Below are 16,079 nucleotides of genomic sequence, written 5' to 3' on the forward strand. Positions count from 1 at the left end.
AAATGCAAACAGTTTATAGTCATTTCCCAGTGTTCCTTATCTGGGTGTAGCTGATTCTGTCCATCATTGATCAAAAGGAACTGAATTAGATTTTCTTTTTGTCAAAGATATCCACTTCCATCAGAATACATTCTCATACAGTATCATTGTTGAAGTGTACAATGATCTCCTGGTTTTGCTCATTTCACTCAGCATCAGTTCATTAAGTGTTTCCAAGCCTCTGTATTCATCCTGCTGGTCATTTCTTACAGAACAATAATATTCCATAACATTCATGTACCACAATTTACCCAACTATTCTCCAGTTGATGGGCATCCATTTCATTTTCCAATTTCTAGCCACTACAAAAAGGGCTGCCACAAACATTTTGGCACATACAGGTCTCTTTCCCTTCTTTAGTATCTCTTTGGGGTATAAGCCCAGTAGTAACACTGCTGGATCAAAGGGTATGCATAGTTTGATAACTTTTTGGGCATAATTCCAAATTGCTCTCCAGAATGGTTGGATTTGTTTACAACTCCAACAACAATGCATCAGTGTCCCACTTTTCCTGCATCCCCTCCAACATTCATCATTATTTTTTCCCCTCATCTTAGCCAATCTGACAGGTGTGGAGTGGTATCTCAGAGTTGTCTTAATTTGCATTTCTTTGCTCAATAGTGATTTGGAACACTCTTTCATATGAGTGGAAATAGTTTCAATTTCATCATCTGAAAATTGTTCATATCCTTTGATTAAATCATATTTTTTAAGAATTAAATTATATATTTTTTAAAACTGCCTTCTCTCTGATTCACCTCTCCAAATAAGGAAGCAAACCTCCCCCCCCAAATATGTATAGTCAAGCAAAACAAATTCCTGCATTGTCTATTTCCTAAACAGTGTTTTCATCTTCACGCTGAGACCCTTAACTCTATTATCAGGAGGTAGGTAGCTTGTTTCATCCTGAGCCATTACCCATCATCTTGACTTATGTCTTGCCACTGGACTCAAATAATTCTGGAGGAGAGAGTAAGGCTGATGACTTTGCCTAGCTCTGCCTCACTTAAATCCAATCTGTTGGATTGTCATGATGTCATTCGTCTTCTTTAGTAATGAAGAATGAATAACCATCCTATTTCATCGTGAGCCCACTGCCATTCCTTAATAAATAGATACCTCTTCAGTTCCCAATTCTTTGTCACTACAAAACAGAACTGGTTTAAAAAAAATTGTAATTCTTATACTGAGATCATTGATTTAAAGGGTATGAACAATTGTTTTTTTTTTAATTTAATTTTATTTAATAATAACTTTGTATTGACAGAATCCATGCCACGATAATTTTTTTTTACAACTTTATCCCTTACACTCGCTTATGTTTTGTTTTTTCTCCTCCCTTCCTCCACCCCCTCCCCAAGATGGCAAGCAGTCCTATATATGTTAAATATGTTGCAGTATATCCTAGATACAATACATATTTGCAGAACCGAACAGTTCTCCCGCTGCACAGGGAGAATTGGATTCAGAAGGTAAAAATAACTCAGGAAGAAAATCAAAAATGCAAATAGTTCACATTCATTTCCCAGTGTTCCTTCTTTGGGTGTATCTGTTTCTGTCCATCATTTATCCATTGAAACTCAGTTAAGTCTCTTTGTCATAGAAATCCACTTCCATCAGAATACATCCTCATACAATATCGTTGTCGAAGTGTATAATGATCTCCTGGTTCTGCTCATCTCACTTAGCATCAGTCCATGTAGGTCTCTCCAAGCCTCTCTGTATTCATCCTGCTGGTCATTCCTTACAGAGCAATAATATTCCATAACATTCATATACCACAATTTACCCAGCCATTCTCCAATGGATGGGCATCCATTCATTTTCCAGTTTCTAGCCACTACAAACAGGGCTGCTACAAACATTTTGGCACATACAGGTCCCTTTCCCTTTTTTAGTATCTCTTTGGGGTATAAGCCCAATAGAAACACTGCTGGATCAAAGGGTATGCACAGTTTGATAACTTTTTGGGCATAATTCCAGATTGCTCTCCAGAATGGCTGGATTCGTTCACAACTCCACCAACAATGCATCAGTGTCCCCGTTTTCCCGCATCCCCTCCAACATTCATCATCATTTTTTCCTGTCATCTTAGCCAATCTGACAGGTGTGTAGTGATATCTCAGAGATGTCTTAATTTGCATTTCTCTGATCAATAGTGATTTGGAACACTCTTTCATGTGAGTGGTAATAGTTTCAATTTCTTCATCTGAAAATTGTCTGTTCATATCCTTTGACCATTTATCAATTGGAGAATGGCTTGATTTTTTATAAATTTGAGTCAGTTTTCTATATATTTTGGAAATGAGGCCTTTATCAGAACCTTTAATTGTAAAGATGTTTTCCCAGTTTGTTGCTTCCCTACTAATCTTGTTTGCATTCGTTCTGTTTGTACAAAGGCTTTTTAATTTGATATAGTCAAAATTTTCTATTTTGTGATCGGTAATGGTCTCTAGTTCATCTTTGGTCACAAATTTCTTTCTCCTCCACAAGTCTGAGAGATAAACTATCCTATGTTCCTCTAATTTATTTATAATCTCATTCTTTATGCCTAGGTCATGGACCCATTTTGATCTTATCTTGGTATGTGGTGTTAAGTGTGGGTCCTTGCCTAATTTCTGCCATACTAATTTCCAGTTATCCCAGCAGTTTTTATCAAATAATGAAATCTTATCCCAAAATTTAGAATCTTTGGGTTTGTCAAACACTAGATTGCTATAGTTGACTATTCTGTCTTGTGAACCTAACCTTTTCCACTGATCAACTAATCTATTTCTTAGCCAATACCAAATGGTTTTGGTGACTGCTGCTTTATAATATAATTTTAGATCAGGTACAGCTAGACCACCTTCATTTGATTTTTTTTTTCATTAATTCCCTTGAGATTCTCGACTTTTTATTATTCCATATGAATTTTGTTGTTATTTTTTCTAAATCATTAAAATATTTTCTTGGAAGTCTGATTGGTATAGCACTAAATAAATAGATTAGCTTAGGGAGTATTGTCATCTTTATTATATTCGCTCGGCCTATCCAAGAGCACTTAATATTTTTCCAATTATTTAAGTCTGACTTTATTTGTGTGAAAACTTTTTTGTAATTTTGCTCAAATAATTCCTGACTTTCCTTTGGTAGGTAGATTCCCAAATATTTTATGCTATCAACAGTTATTTTGAATGGAATTTCTCTTTGTATCTCTTGCTCTTGGATTTTGTTGGTGGTGTATAAGAATGCTGAGGATTTATGGGGATTTATTTTGTATCCTGCTACTTTGCTAAAATTATGAATTATTTCTAATAGCTTTTTAGTAGAATCTCTGGGGTTTTCTAGGTATACCATCATATCATCTGCAAAGAGTGATAGTTTGGTTTCCTCATTGCCTACTCTAATTCCTTTAATCTCTTTCTCGACTCTTATTGCAGAGGCTAGTGTTTCTAATACAATATTGAATAATAATGGTGATAGTGGGCAACATGAACAATTGTTTTAAGTTAAATTAAATTTTCTTTTCAATTCCAAATTATTTCCCTTTCATTATCTCCTATTGAAAAAAACAAAGCATTTTACAAATTTTACATATTAAATTAAATTTTCTTTTTAATTCTAAATTATGAGTATGGGGGAATTGTGGTTGGTCATTGTATTGATCACTGTTCCTAAGCCTTTCAAAGAATCTTGTTAATCTTGTTATTATTGTATAAATTATTCTCATTCGGTTTACTTCTCTTTGTAGCAATCAAGTTCTTTCCAGATTTCTCTGAAACTATCCACTTTATCATTTCTTATAGCACAATAATATTTCATCACATTCACAACTTGTTCAGCCATTCCCCTGTTGATAGTGCCCCCTCAATTTTCATTTTGACATCGCAAAAAGAGTTGAAATAGATATTTTTATATGTATATATTCTTTTACTTTTTCTTTGATTTCTTTGAGGTAAAGACTAGGAGAAGTATTGGCTAGATCAAAAGGTATGGGTAGCTTATGAACTTTTGAGACATTGATGTTAAATATTTCTAGAATGAATTAACCAATCTTTTTCTAAGAGTTATTTAAGTATTCTTTTACCTGTTTTGTTAATCTGGGGAATTTATAGTTTTGTAAATATTTATTTCATTTAGATTATTAGTTTTATTTTCATATAGTTTGGGAAAATAGCTTCTAGTAATTACTTTTTTTTTCATTTTTTGTGATTCTCCTTTTTAATTTTTGATACTTGTAATTGATGATCTCTTTTTTTGTTGTTTAATCAAATTAAGAAATAGTTTATCTATTTTATTTATTTATCATTCTTCAGAGATCTAACATCAATTTTTTTAATTAAAATTTTAAATAATAGCTTTTTAAAATTTTAAAATGTATGTAAAGGTAGTTTTCAACATTCACCCTTGCAAAACCTTGTGTTCTGAATTTTTTCTCACTCTCTTCCCTTCTCCCCCTCCCCTAGATAACAAGTAATCCAATATATAAATTTTAAAAAATTCTTTTAACATCTTTCAATTTTTTTTTTTTTTTTTTTTTGCTTTGATTGTATAATTCTGAGGTTTAGAGTAAGGTTCCCCTATTATGAGTTCCTCTATTTCTCCCGTAACTTATTTTATTTTTCCTTTAGGATTTTACACATGCCATTTGATACCAATGTCATTTTCCTATTCATGTCTTTTAATTAGATCTAATTTTGCTATTTTTTTATTAGAGATGATTATTATTATCCTTGCCTTTTCTTACTTAAGCTGAAACATAATAGATTGTACTCTAGCCCCTTATTTTAAATTTGTATTTTTCTATTTCAAATATATTTCTTGTAAACAGCCTAGTGTTGGATTTAGGTTCTAATCTATTTTACTTTCCTCTACCATTTTATGAGTGAGTTCAGCCCATTCACATTTACAGTTATGATTAATGACCGTTCAGTTCCCTCAATTCTATTCGTTCATACTTTTTATTCTCTTTTTTCCTTTCTCTTTTCAAATGTTGTTTTCTTTTCACTGATCCCTTCACTAATCTACCTTCCTTCATATCTTCCCTTTCTCTTTACCCCTTAGATCCTATTTCCTTGCTGAGTAAAAAATGTATTTCTGTCTCCTAATGTGTATGCTTGTATGTACTTTTGTCATTTGACTAGTTCAAGTGAGAATCAGGTTTAAGTTTTATACTTTGCTCCCTAACTTCTCCTTCTCCCTTATATATTTTAAAACTGTGCCCTGTTTTTGAGACTTTCTTGGATCTTCCAATCAAAAATTAGTTTGGTATATTTTCTAGATTATCATGAAGATGCAACAGGGAAGCTGTTTGCTATTCTCCTGATTATGCATATGGACTACATGACTTTCCAGATTGTCTGAACCAATTCACAGTACCAGTAATATTAATTCATTAATGTACTTTTTTTCACACAGTGGCTCTAGCATTTTCTATCTTCTTTTTGGGGGAAGGGCCAGGCCCATCCGATGGGTGTGAATTGGAAACTTAGACTTTAAAAATTTTCTATTTCTTTGTTAGGGAATTAGGAGATTTTTAAAAATATAGCTACGGATAACTTGGACTTATTCATCTGAAAATTGTCTTTCAATATCTTTTGATCATTTTTCAACTGAAGAATGATACATTTATTTTAAAAAATGTTAAAACCAGTGGTTTTAATATGAAATTATTCACATGTGATTTAATATGAAATAATTCATATGTGATATATATAAAGGGGTTTGTTATTCTGCTTAGGCATTTAGCTTTGCTGCTACCCATCATTAATTAAAACAAGTTAGACTCAGTCATTTGAAGCTTTATTAAAGTGTTTGAAGAAGGATTTGTAGCATCATTGGCTTAGAGTTGCAATAGATTTCAGTTGTTACATAGTTCAATTTTTTCATTTTCCAGATGAGGAAACTGCTTTGGAGATAAAGTGGTTTGCATTATTATGTAGGTAGTAAGGTTATTGTAAGGTTTACTGGCCAAGGGAATGGAAGGCTAATCTGAGGGCAGAAAAGCTTTCTTTTCATAATACTGGAAGTAATTTATTTTGGCAGTTAAACATCTATTTAAAAATAGAGTTTGATAAGATTTTTTTCTTGAAGCTTGGGGATATCTGAATAAAATGAGATAAGCCCAATCCTTTAGGTTATATTATTCTGGAGGAAGAGGATAGAATATGAACACAAAATTTTTAAAAATATGAGGTTGAAATTGATAAGGGAGTAAAGGAAGGGCCCAAATTAGGTGGTTTAGCATGTATAATATAGATCCAGGAACTTTATATTAATGTTTACATGAAAAGATTTGGAAAATTTCATGAAATCATCCCAAGCTTTGCCTAAGGTTTTTTTTTTTTGGGGGGGTGGTGTGAGGCCTTTGGGGTTAAATGACTTGCCTGGTCATACAGCTAGTAAGTGTCTGAGGTCATATTTGAACTCAGATTCTCTCTATTCCAGGGCTCTTGCTCTATCCATTTAACCATCTACCTACCCCTAACATTTTTTTTAGTATTTTTTTCTCATTTTCTAAATTCGTGTAAAAAGAATTTTTAACATTCTTTTCAATAAAATTTTGAATTCTTTTCTCTTCCTTCTCCTTAAAAAGGCAAGCACTTTTATATAGATTATACATATGCAGTCTTGCAAAATTTATTTTCATATTAATTATATTGTTTTTAAAAAAAACAGATCCAAAAAAAAAGTTTTTTTTTTTTGTTTTTTTTTTTTTAAATATATTTCAATTTACACTCAGACTCCATCAGTTCTTTCTTTGGAAGTAGATAGCATTTTTCATGAGTCTTTTAGGTCGTTGTAATACTGAAAATAAGTCATTTACAGTTGATTGTTGTACAATATTGTTGTTGTTTGTACAGTGTTTACCTGGTTTTGTTCCCTTTCCTTTGCATCAGTTAATGTAAGTCTTTCTAGGTTTTTCTGAAAGCACCCTGCTCATCATTTCTTATAGCATAGTAGTATTGCATCACCATCATATACCTCATCTTGTTCAGCCATTCCCCAAATGATGGGCATCCCTTCAATGTCCAACCCACTGCCACCACAAAAAAGAGCTACTGTAAATATTTTTGGCCATATAGGTCCTTTTCCTTTTTTTTTTTTTTTTAATCTCTTTGGGATACAGACCTAGTAATGATATGTCTGGTTCAAAGGATATACACAGTTTTATAGCCCTTTGGGCATACTTCCAAATTGATGTACAGAATAGTTGGATCAATTCATAATTCCACGAACAATACATGAAGATGCATTTGGATAAATATTTAACTGTCTTCCTTAGTAACAATCTTATTAGGTTTATTGACACACAATTGGGCAAAAACAATTGTTTTAATAATTTTGGTAATTTAATACATTTAACAGTTTTAATTTTAACAATTTTAAATAATTTCTCTGATAATTGTTTTAATTTCTTATTCATTGGTGGTAAATTTATCCTTTTCATTTTTGATACTGGTAATTTGATTTTTTTCTTTCTATATAACCAGATAAAGTTAAAGCTAAAATAGACTTAATCAAAAGAGAAAAAAAAAGTGGGGAAACTACACTATATGTCAGCAATATTATTCAGTATTGTTTTTGGACTATTTAGAATAAAGTAGACAGTATAAAATACTTGAGAGTTTGGCCACCATAATAGACACAGACACTATGTGGAAATAGCATACAATAGTTTTTATACAAGTAAAGTCAGATCTAAATAATTGAAATAATACTAATTGTTCATGGGTAGGCAAATCCAATATAATAAAAACATGACAATTTTACTTATTCAATGTCATCCTAAATAAATTGCTAAAAATTATTTTATTAAGTTAGAAAAAATAATAAAAAAGTTCAATTGAAAGAAGAAAAGATCTGGAATTTCAAAGAAACCAGAGGGGAAAAGATGTAAAGGAAATAGTTTCGGCAATATCAGATTTTATACTATATTATAAAGATGAGAGCATTGTTGAAGTATATAATGGATAATTTATTTTAAATTAAGATTTTTTTGTATAATTAAAATCAGCATAGCCAAGAATATAAGGAATGCAGGAAATTGGGGAAAATTTCATAGACAATAGACGTAGACATAACTTTCATAGACAGTAGATCAGATAAGATGTGTTTGGGTTGGAATATTGTTGTGGTGTAGGAAATGATGAGCTGATTAATTTAGAAAAACATAGAAAGGCTTGGACTTATGAAGGAAGATGCTATCCATCTTCTGAGGAAGAGATGATGAGTTGAACTATGCATATTTTGTTTTACATAAATATCTATGAATATTTATATGTTTGTTCATATATATGTGTATATATGTATATAGACATACACATTTAATTGCAGATTACTTTATAGTGGAGAGGTGGGAGGGGGAAAATAAAGTAAAAAGTGAAAAGCCAAAAACAAAAGAAATTCTATGAGGAATCAAAGAGAAGCTGAGTAACTTTGAAAACAATGTGTAGTATTTATTATACAGATTTTCCTGAGATGGGAATTTATTATTTTCTTAAATCTTCTCTTATGTTCTGCTGTGTACTTTTCTTTTTTCCTTTTGTATTTTAGTTTAAAATGAATGAAAAGAAATTACTGAGAAAAAATAAAATTAACCAATGCTTTATTTATTTATTTTCATAAAGCCATCTCCTAGTTTTGTTTACTAGTTAGTTCTATGGTTTTCTTTCAGTTTTAGCAATCTCCCCTTTGATTTTTAGGGCTTCCGATTTAATATTTAATTGGGGATTTAAAATTTGTTCATTTCTGTTTATTTTTAATTGTGCATCTAATTAATTCATTTGCTCATTCTTTATTTTGTTGATGTAATCACTTAGAGATTTATATCTCCTCCTCTCCCAAGGACTGCTTTGGCTGCCTCTGGTAAATTTTGTCTGTAGTACCTTTTAGCAAAATGTGGTTTCCTTGTTTATCTCTTTTAATTAGAACTGGTTTTGCTTTTGCTCTGTCTGACTGTTACCTCTGCTTTTTTTTTTTTTTAACTCAGCTGAAGCATAACAGATTCTGCTTCAGCCCTTTACCCTTACTTTGTATATGTCTCTCTTCTTCAGGTGTGTTTCTTGTAAGTGCCTTATTGCAGGATTTTGGTTTTTAATCTATTCTGCTATATGCTTCCATTTTATGGGTGAGTTCATCCCATTCACATTCATAGTTATGATTACTAAATGTATATTTCTCTCCATCTTGTTTTTTCCTGTATTCATCCTTCTTTTTCCCCCTTTTACTGTTTCTCCTCAAAAGTGTTTTGCTTTGACCACCTCTCCCAGTATACTCTCCTTTTTATTTTCCTCCTCATTTTTTATCCCTCTCCCCCTACTTCCCTATAGGTGAAGATAGATTTCCATATTGACTGTGTTGTCACAGTCTCTTTGATCTGATTTTGAGAAGAGTAAAGATCAAACACTGTCTGCCATCCTTACCCTCTAGCCCATTTCCCTTTCCACCCCTCTGCCCCCTTTCCTAATATTTTGATTAAGCACATATACTCCTTAGACTTAGGTCCATGGTGAAATTGTAGCACCAGTAAGAGATTTCTGTGGAAAACCAGAGCCATAAACTCCACTAAATGACCTGGAAGGGTACCTTCCTCAACGTGATTTGTCCCACTGACAAGAAGCTCAAGAGTTTTTTGCTTCAGAAGTTTGTTGAGTTAATGCTGTAAAAAATTATCTTGGCATGGGTTCTATCAATAAAAAGTTAATAAAAAAAAAGAAAAAGAAATTGAGACAATAAGCACAAAGTGACAAAAATCATTGCTTTTGTCTATGATATGTAGTTTCTCAAGTCACCTGAAAAGAGTAATTGAAAATGTAACCAGAACAGTAATAAACATATGTAAATTAAAAAAACAAAACAAAACATATTCCTTTCTGATCCTGTAAGTAAAAAAAAAAAAAAAGAAGAAGTTTGTTGAGTTATCCAGCCAGCCATCCCAGTTATTCTTAAAAGAACAGCTTTAGAGGTTTATGTTGAAAGTGACACAGGAAAGAGATTCAAACATATAATGTAAACTGGAGTTAGCGACTCAGTTTACTAGCCTGTGATAAACACAAACTCCATAGCCAGCTCAGCTAACAATATTGTGTCCTCTAACCTGAGAGAATACAGAGAGGGGTTTTTCAGTACTCACTGAAATCAGCCCAAGGGATGATAAATTTACAAAAGGAAAAGATCAATGCAACTCTAAGTCCTCCAGTTATTCAGAAAAGGGGAGCTCTACTCTTTAAGCTCCCTCTTTTCATTTTATAACCCTTTGATATCCTCTCTTACTATTTCCCCCACTTTGTTCTCTGATGAAGAAAGAGGTCCCTTATCTCTTCAACAAAATAATTTGATAGTTGTGATTCCCCTTATCTTTTCAGAGTGACATTATGGGGTGATGTCTTGACTTGGGCATGTATTGCAGTGAGGTAGTGTTTGCAGAGTTGTCAGCCTCATTCTCTTCTCCTGAGTCATCAAAGCCCAGTGGCAAGACAAAAGTCAGCATGACTGCTGTGGCTCAGGATAGAGTGGATGGCTTTGATGTTTTCCTTGTCTGACCAAACTCCATGTGTTTTCTGGTGTCTGCTTCAGCTGCCTTTGTGCCTTTTGGAACAAATTTTCTTAATTGCCGAGTTTTCCAGGGAAATCTATGCATGTTTGAAGTTGATAACCCCCTAACTCACTTATGGGTTTGAAGCCTACCTGGTTTAGCCTGAATGCTGAGATGGTTTCACCAGAGTGTGACTGCTGCACGAGCCAGAGCTGCTTGGAGTGACATGTAGATTCAGCAATCCTGAAAAGGGCTAAACAGGACCTCACATCATGGGTTTTGGTCCTTGAACAACTCATTTACCCTATCCTTGATGGTGTTGTATATACTAGTGATCCCATTATCACTCTCTAATCTTCTTTCTCTTCCTATCTATGCTTCCTCTCACAATACCTCCACATGTAAATCTTCTTTATCCTTAAGAAACCCTTATTAGATCCATCCCTATTAGTTTTTTTTTTTTTTTGAGATTAAAAAAACTATACTTGGGTTTACCAAACATTAGTGACTCTGGTCATTGACTCTTGTATCTTGTTAACCTAACCTAGTTCACTGATTCACTACTTTGTTTCTTAGCCAGTACCAAATGGTTTTGATGACTGCTGCTTTATGATATAATATGATATTAGGTTTGGTAGAGCTAAACCACCTTCTTTTGCATTTTTTTCATTAATTCCCTTGAAATTCTTGAATTTTGTTATTTTTTTCTAAATGTATAATTTCTTGGTGGTTTGGTTGGTATGGTAGATTAATTTAGATAGAATTGACATTTTACGAAAATATTAGCTCATCTTATCCATGAGCACTTGATATTCTTCCAATTGTTTGGATCTAACTTTATTTGTGAAAAAAATTTTTTGTAACTGTGTTCATATAGTTCCTGACTTTGTATAGGCAGGTAAACTTCCAAATAGTTTATATTATCTATAGTTATGTTAAATGAGATTTCTCTTTCTAGCTCTTGCTTCTAGGTTCTGCTGGCAGTGTAGAAATTCTGATGATTTATGTGGGTTTATTTTATATCCTGAAACTTTTGGTAAAATTTTAATTGTTTTTAGTAGTTTTTTTTTTTAAGTTGATTCTCTAGGATTCTCTAAATATGCCATCTTATCATTTGCAAAAAGTGATAGTTTTGTTTGCTCATTGCTTACTCTAATTCTTTTGATTCTTTTTCTTCTTTTATTACTAAAGCTAACATTTCTAATATAATGTAGAATAGTAGTGGTGATAATGGGCAATCTTGTTTCATCCCTGATCTTATCATGAATGCTTGGCTTATCCATATTACATATAATGCTTGCTGATGGTTTTAGATAGATGCTACTTATCATTTTAAGGAAGATTCCATTTATTCTTATGCTCTCTAGTGTTTTTAATAGGAATTGGTGTTGTATTTTGTCAAATGCTTTTTCTGCATCTCCTAAGATAAACTTATGATTTCTGTTAGTTTGATTGTTGATATGGTCAATTGTGCAATAGCTTTCCTTATATTGAACCAGCCTTTCATTTCTGGTATAAATTCCAATTGATCATAGTGTATTATATTTTTGATAATTAGTTGTAATCTCTTTGCTAATATTTTATTTAAAATTTTTTGGCATCAATATTCATTAGGAAGATTGGTCCATAATTTTCTCTCTCTGTTTTGGCTCTTCCTGGTTTAGATATCAGCACCATATTTGTGTCATGGAAGGAATTTGATTCAGTGTCAATCGAACTGCCAAAAAAAATTATTTTGCAGACCTAGAAAAAATAATGACAATCTTCCAGAAGAACAAAAGGTCAAGAATTTCAAGGGAGTTAATGAAAAAAAAAAAAAAAAAAAGCAAAGAAAGGTAGCCTAGCTATACCATACCTAAAACTATAATATAAAGCAGCAGTCATCAAAATAATTTGGTACTGGCTTAGAAATAGAGTAGTGGATCAGTGGAATAAGTTGGGCTTACAAGACACAGTAGTCAATGATTATAGTAGTCTACTATTTGATAAACTCAAAGACTCCAGCATCTGGGATAAGGACTCACTATTTGACAAAAATTTCTGGGAAAACTGAAAAATAGTATGGTAGAAACTAGTCATTGACTAACACCTAATGCCCAATACCAAAATAAGGTCAAAATGAGTTCATAATTTAGATATAAAGGGTGATGTTATAAGCAAATTAGGAGAACATGGGATAGTCTATCTCTCAGATCTGTGGAGAAGGAAGGAATTTATGACTGAAGAACTAAAGTACATTATGAAATGCAACATGGATAATTTTCATCGCATTAAATTAAAAAGTTGTTGAAAAAACAAAACTAACGTAGTCAAAATTAGAAGGGAATAAGGAAGTTGGGAAAAATTTTTTACATGAAGTATTTCTGATAAAGGCTTTATTTCTAAAATATATAGAGAACTGAGTCAAATTAAAAATAATACACCTTGTTTGCAATGATAAATGGTTGTATATAATGGATAAATGGTCAAAGGATATGAACAAACAATTTTCAGATAATGAAATTAGAATCATATACTCAAGAAAAATACTCTAATTTGTTATTAATTAGAGAAATGCATATTAAGGCAACTTTGAGGTACCACTTCACACCTTATCACTACAAAAAGGGCTGCCACAAACATTTTTGTACATGTGGGTCTCTTTTGTGATCTCTTTGGGATATAGGCCTAGTAGAGACACTGCTGGATCAAATGGTATACACAGTTTGATAGCCCTTTGGGCATAGTTCCAAATTGCTCTCCAGAATGGTTGAATCAATTCCATAACCCCACCAACAGCCCTTTTTATAGTATATTAAGGCATTGAAAACTGAGTAGATGTCCCTCAACTGGGGAATGGCCTAATAGGTTATGGTATATGAATGTTTTGGAATATTATTGTTCTATAAGAAACAATCAGCAGAAAGATTTCCTGGAGAGACTGACATGAATTGATGCTAAGTGAAGTGTAACAAGATTATTTGATGGTCAACTGTGAAAGATTTAGCTCTTCTCTACAATGAGGTAATTCAGAGCAATTCCAAGAGACTTGTGATGGAAAGAGCCATTCTCATCCAGGGAGAGAACTATGAAGACTGATTGTGGATCAAAACATAGTATTTTCACCTTTTTTTATTATTGTTGTTTGCTTGTGTGTTTTTTTTTTTTTTCTTGTATTTTCTTTTTCACCTTTTGATCAGGTTTTTTTCATATAGTATAGCTATAGCATATAGAAATATGTTTAGAAAAATTGTACATATTTAACCTATATTTGATTGCTTTCTGTCTATGGAAAGAGGAGAGGGGAAAGGAGAGGAAAAATTTTGGCATACAAGATTTTGCAAAGGTGAATGTTGAAAACTTTCTTTGCATGTATTTGGAAAAATAAAAAGCTATTAAGATCAATAATTAGAAAACAATAGTTGGTTCTTTTACTTCTACAATCCGGCTTTTGATTTCCTTACTTATATAAAATATTTTCTGAAGTTATCCATATTCTCTTCTCATCCTCCTTCTAAAATATTTATTTATTTTTGGTTCTCATATTATTTATATTTCTCCTGTTTCCCTCTATATGCTTTTCCCCAGGGAACTGTCCTTTTAGGAGATATCCTGTTGAAGCTAACATATAATTTGGACTTTATAGGCTGTGTAAGAATTTGTTAGGTAGAAAGGAATAGGGAGGAAATCACAGACCTGGGATAGCAACATGAAACTGGGATTTGCTGGTGAAATTAAATTATCTTCTGCCTTTTTAGTTTTGTGATATTTTTATATACTCCTCCTCCCCCCTTATTTTTTGTAGTCTCTTTGTCTTTCTTTTGTGTTCTTGGGTCACATTTGCTTGTACATTCTATTCCCCGGTGGCCTTTTTGCCAGCTTTACTGGCCTTTTCTCTTCTTGTTTTTTGTTTCTTCTTTGACATAGCCAATTTTCTTTTCCATTGGCATACTTCTTCTCTGGGTTTTAGTGACATTTCTTTATCTTTATTGACTCTCCCATACTTTCCCGCATTACTGATCATGTTATGCATTCTGACTGTGGGACTGTCCCAAAACCATCCTGGGCTCCCTTCTCTTTTTTCTCTGTACTCTCTCACTTGATGACCTCATCTATTTTTGTGGATTTAAATATCATTGCAAATAATTTTTCAGAAAGCTTCTGAGCTCTGGTTCTGCATTACCATCTGCTTGCTGAATTTCAAATTGATCATCCTATAGACCTAACAAACTCACCACATCCAAACAGAACTTGGTTTGTCTTCCTTAAAACCCACCTCTCTTCCACACTTCCCTAGTTTTGTCAAGGATACCATTCATTTGATCATCCAGACTGAAATGCTTTCACCTCTTATATTTGATCATTTGTTTTATCTTGTCCTACTTTGATAGCATCTCTCATAGTTCTCTCTCATAGTTCTCTTTCCCTACTATTATCAAGAGGGATTTATACCAAAAATGCAAGGCTGATTCAATATCAGGAAAGCTATCAGCATAATTGACCATATCAATAATCAAACTAACAGAAATCATAGGATTATCTTAGTAGATGCAGAAAAGGCATTTGACAAAATACAACACTCATGCCTATTAAAAACATTAGAGAGTATAGGAATAAATGGAGTTTTCCTTAAAATGATAAGTAACATCTGTCTAAAATCATCAGCAAGCTAATTATGTATAATGGAGGTAAGTTAGAAGCATTTCCAATAAGATCAGAGGTAAAATAAAGTTATCCATTATTACAATTATTCTTCAATATTTTACTAGAAATGTTAACTTTAACAATAAAAGAAGAAAATGAAATTGAAGGAATTAGAGTGGGTAATGAGGAAACAAAATTATTACTATTTGCAGATCATATGATGGCATATTACTTTATAGGAAAAAATAGTAACAAAATTCATCTGGAAGAACAAAAGGTCAAGAATTTCAAGGGAATTAATGCAAAGGAAGGTGGCCTCACTGTACCATTCCTAAAACTAGATTGTAAAGTGGCAATCATCAAAAATAGTTGATTTTTAGAGGTATTTGCATCTCTATTGAAGACTTGCTTTGATGTCTGCTTATATCTTGGGTTCTTGAAAGCTTTGCCAAGAGAATATGATGTGGGATAGGTTCTACCAGTCTTCCCTAATATAGCCATACTTGCTATATATACATATAGCATGCATAATATGCCTGCTGCTTGGAGTCCAGCCTTCCTAAGTACACCAGAGATTTGGCCACAAGTATTGCAATGGAGAAGCAAAGAACAGTAGCTCTCATTTATACTAGTGAGGGAGTGTCCACACTGTGAGAATCCTAGAGTTAGGGAGTATTACTTGTAAATGTGTAAGCTCTTTACAAAAGAGAGATTTTACCTCATTCCTCCTTATGTTGCCATAATGGATGGAATACACTTTTGAAATCTTTGTTTCAACATCTTTGAATGGATGTTGGGTTACCTTGTTTTCCCACTCCAATCTAGTAGGATTTTCTTATAGCTCTGGTTTGATCATGTCTCATTCTACTGTCTCCTTAACTTGAGGCTCAGATAGGA

The 16,079-nt window shown here is 32.7% G+C and overlaps 1 protein-coding gene across 3 annotated transcripts in view; it reads left to right on the forward strand.

Moving 5' to 3' along the window:
• The window catches only part of TESK2 (testis associated actin remodelling kinase 2), a 161,508-nt gene that overhangs the window by 26,706 nt on the left and 118,723 nt on the right, over positions 1-16,079 (forward strand). The window lies entirely within an intron of this gene.

This window comes from Antechinus flavipes, chromosome 4 (assembly GCF_016432865.1).
Source record: "Antechinus flavipes isolate AdamAnt ecotype Samford, QLD, Australia chromosome 4, AdamAnt_v2, whole genome shotgun sequence".
NCBI lineage: Eukaryota > Metazoa > Chordata > Mammalia > Dasyuromorphia > Dasyuridae > Antechinus > Antechinus flavipes.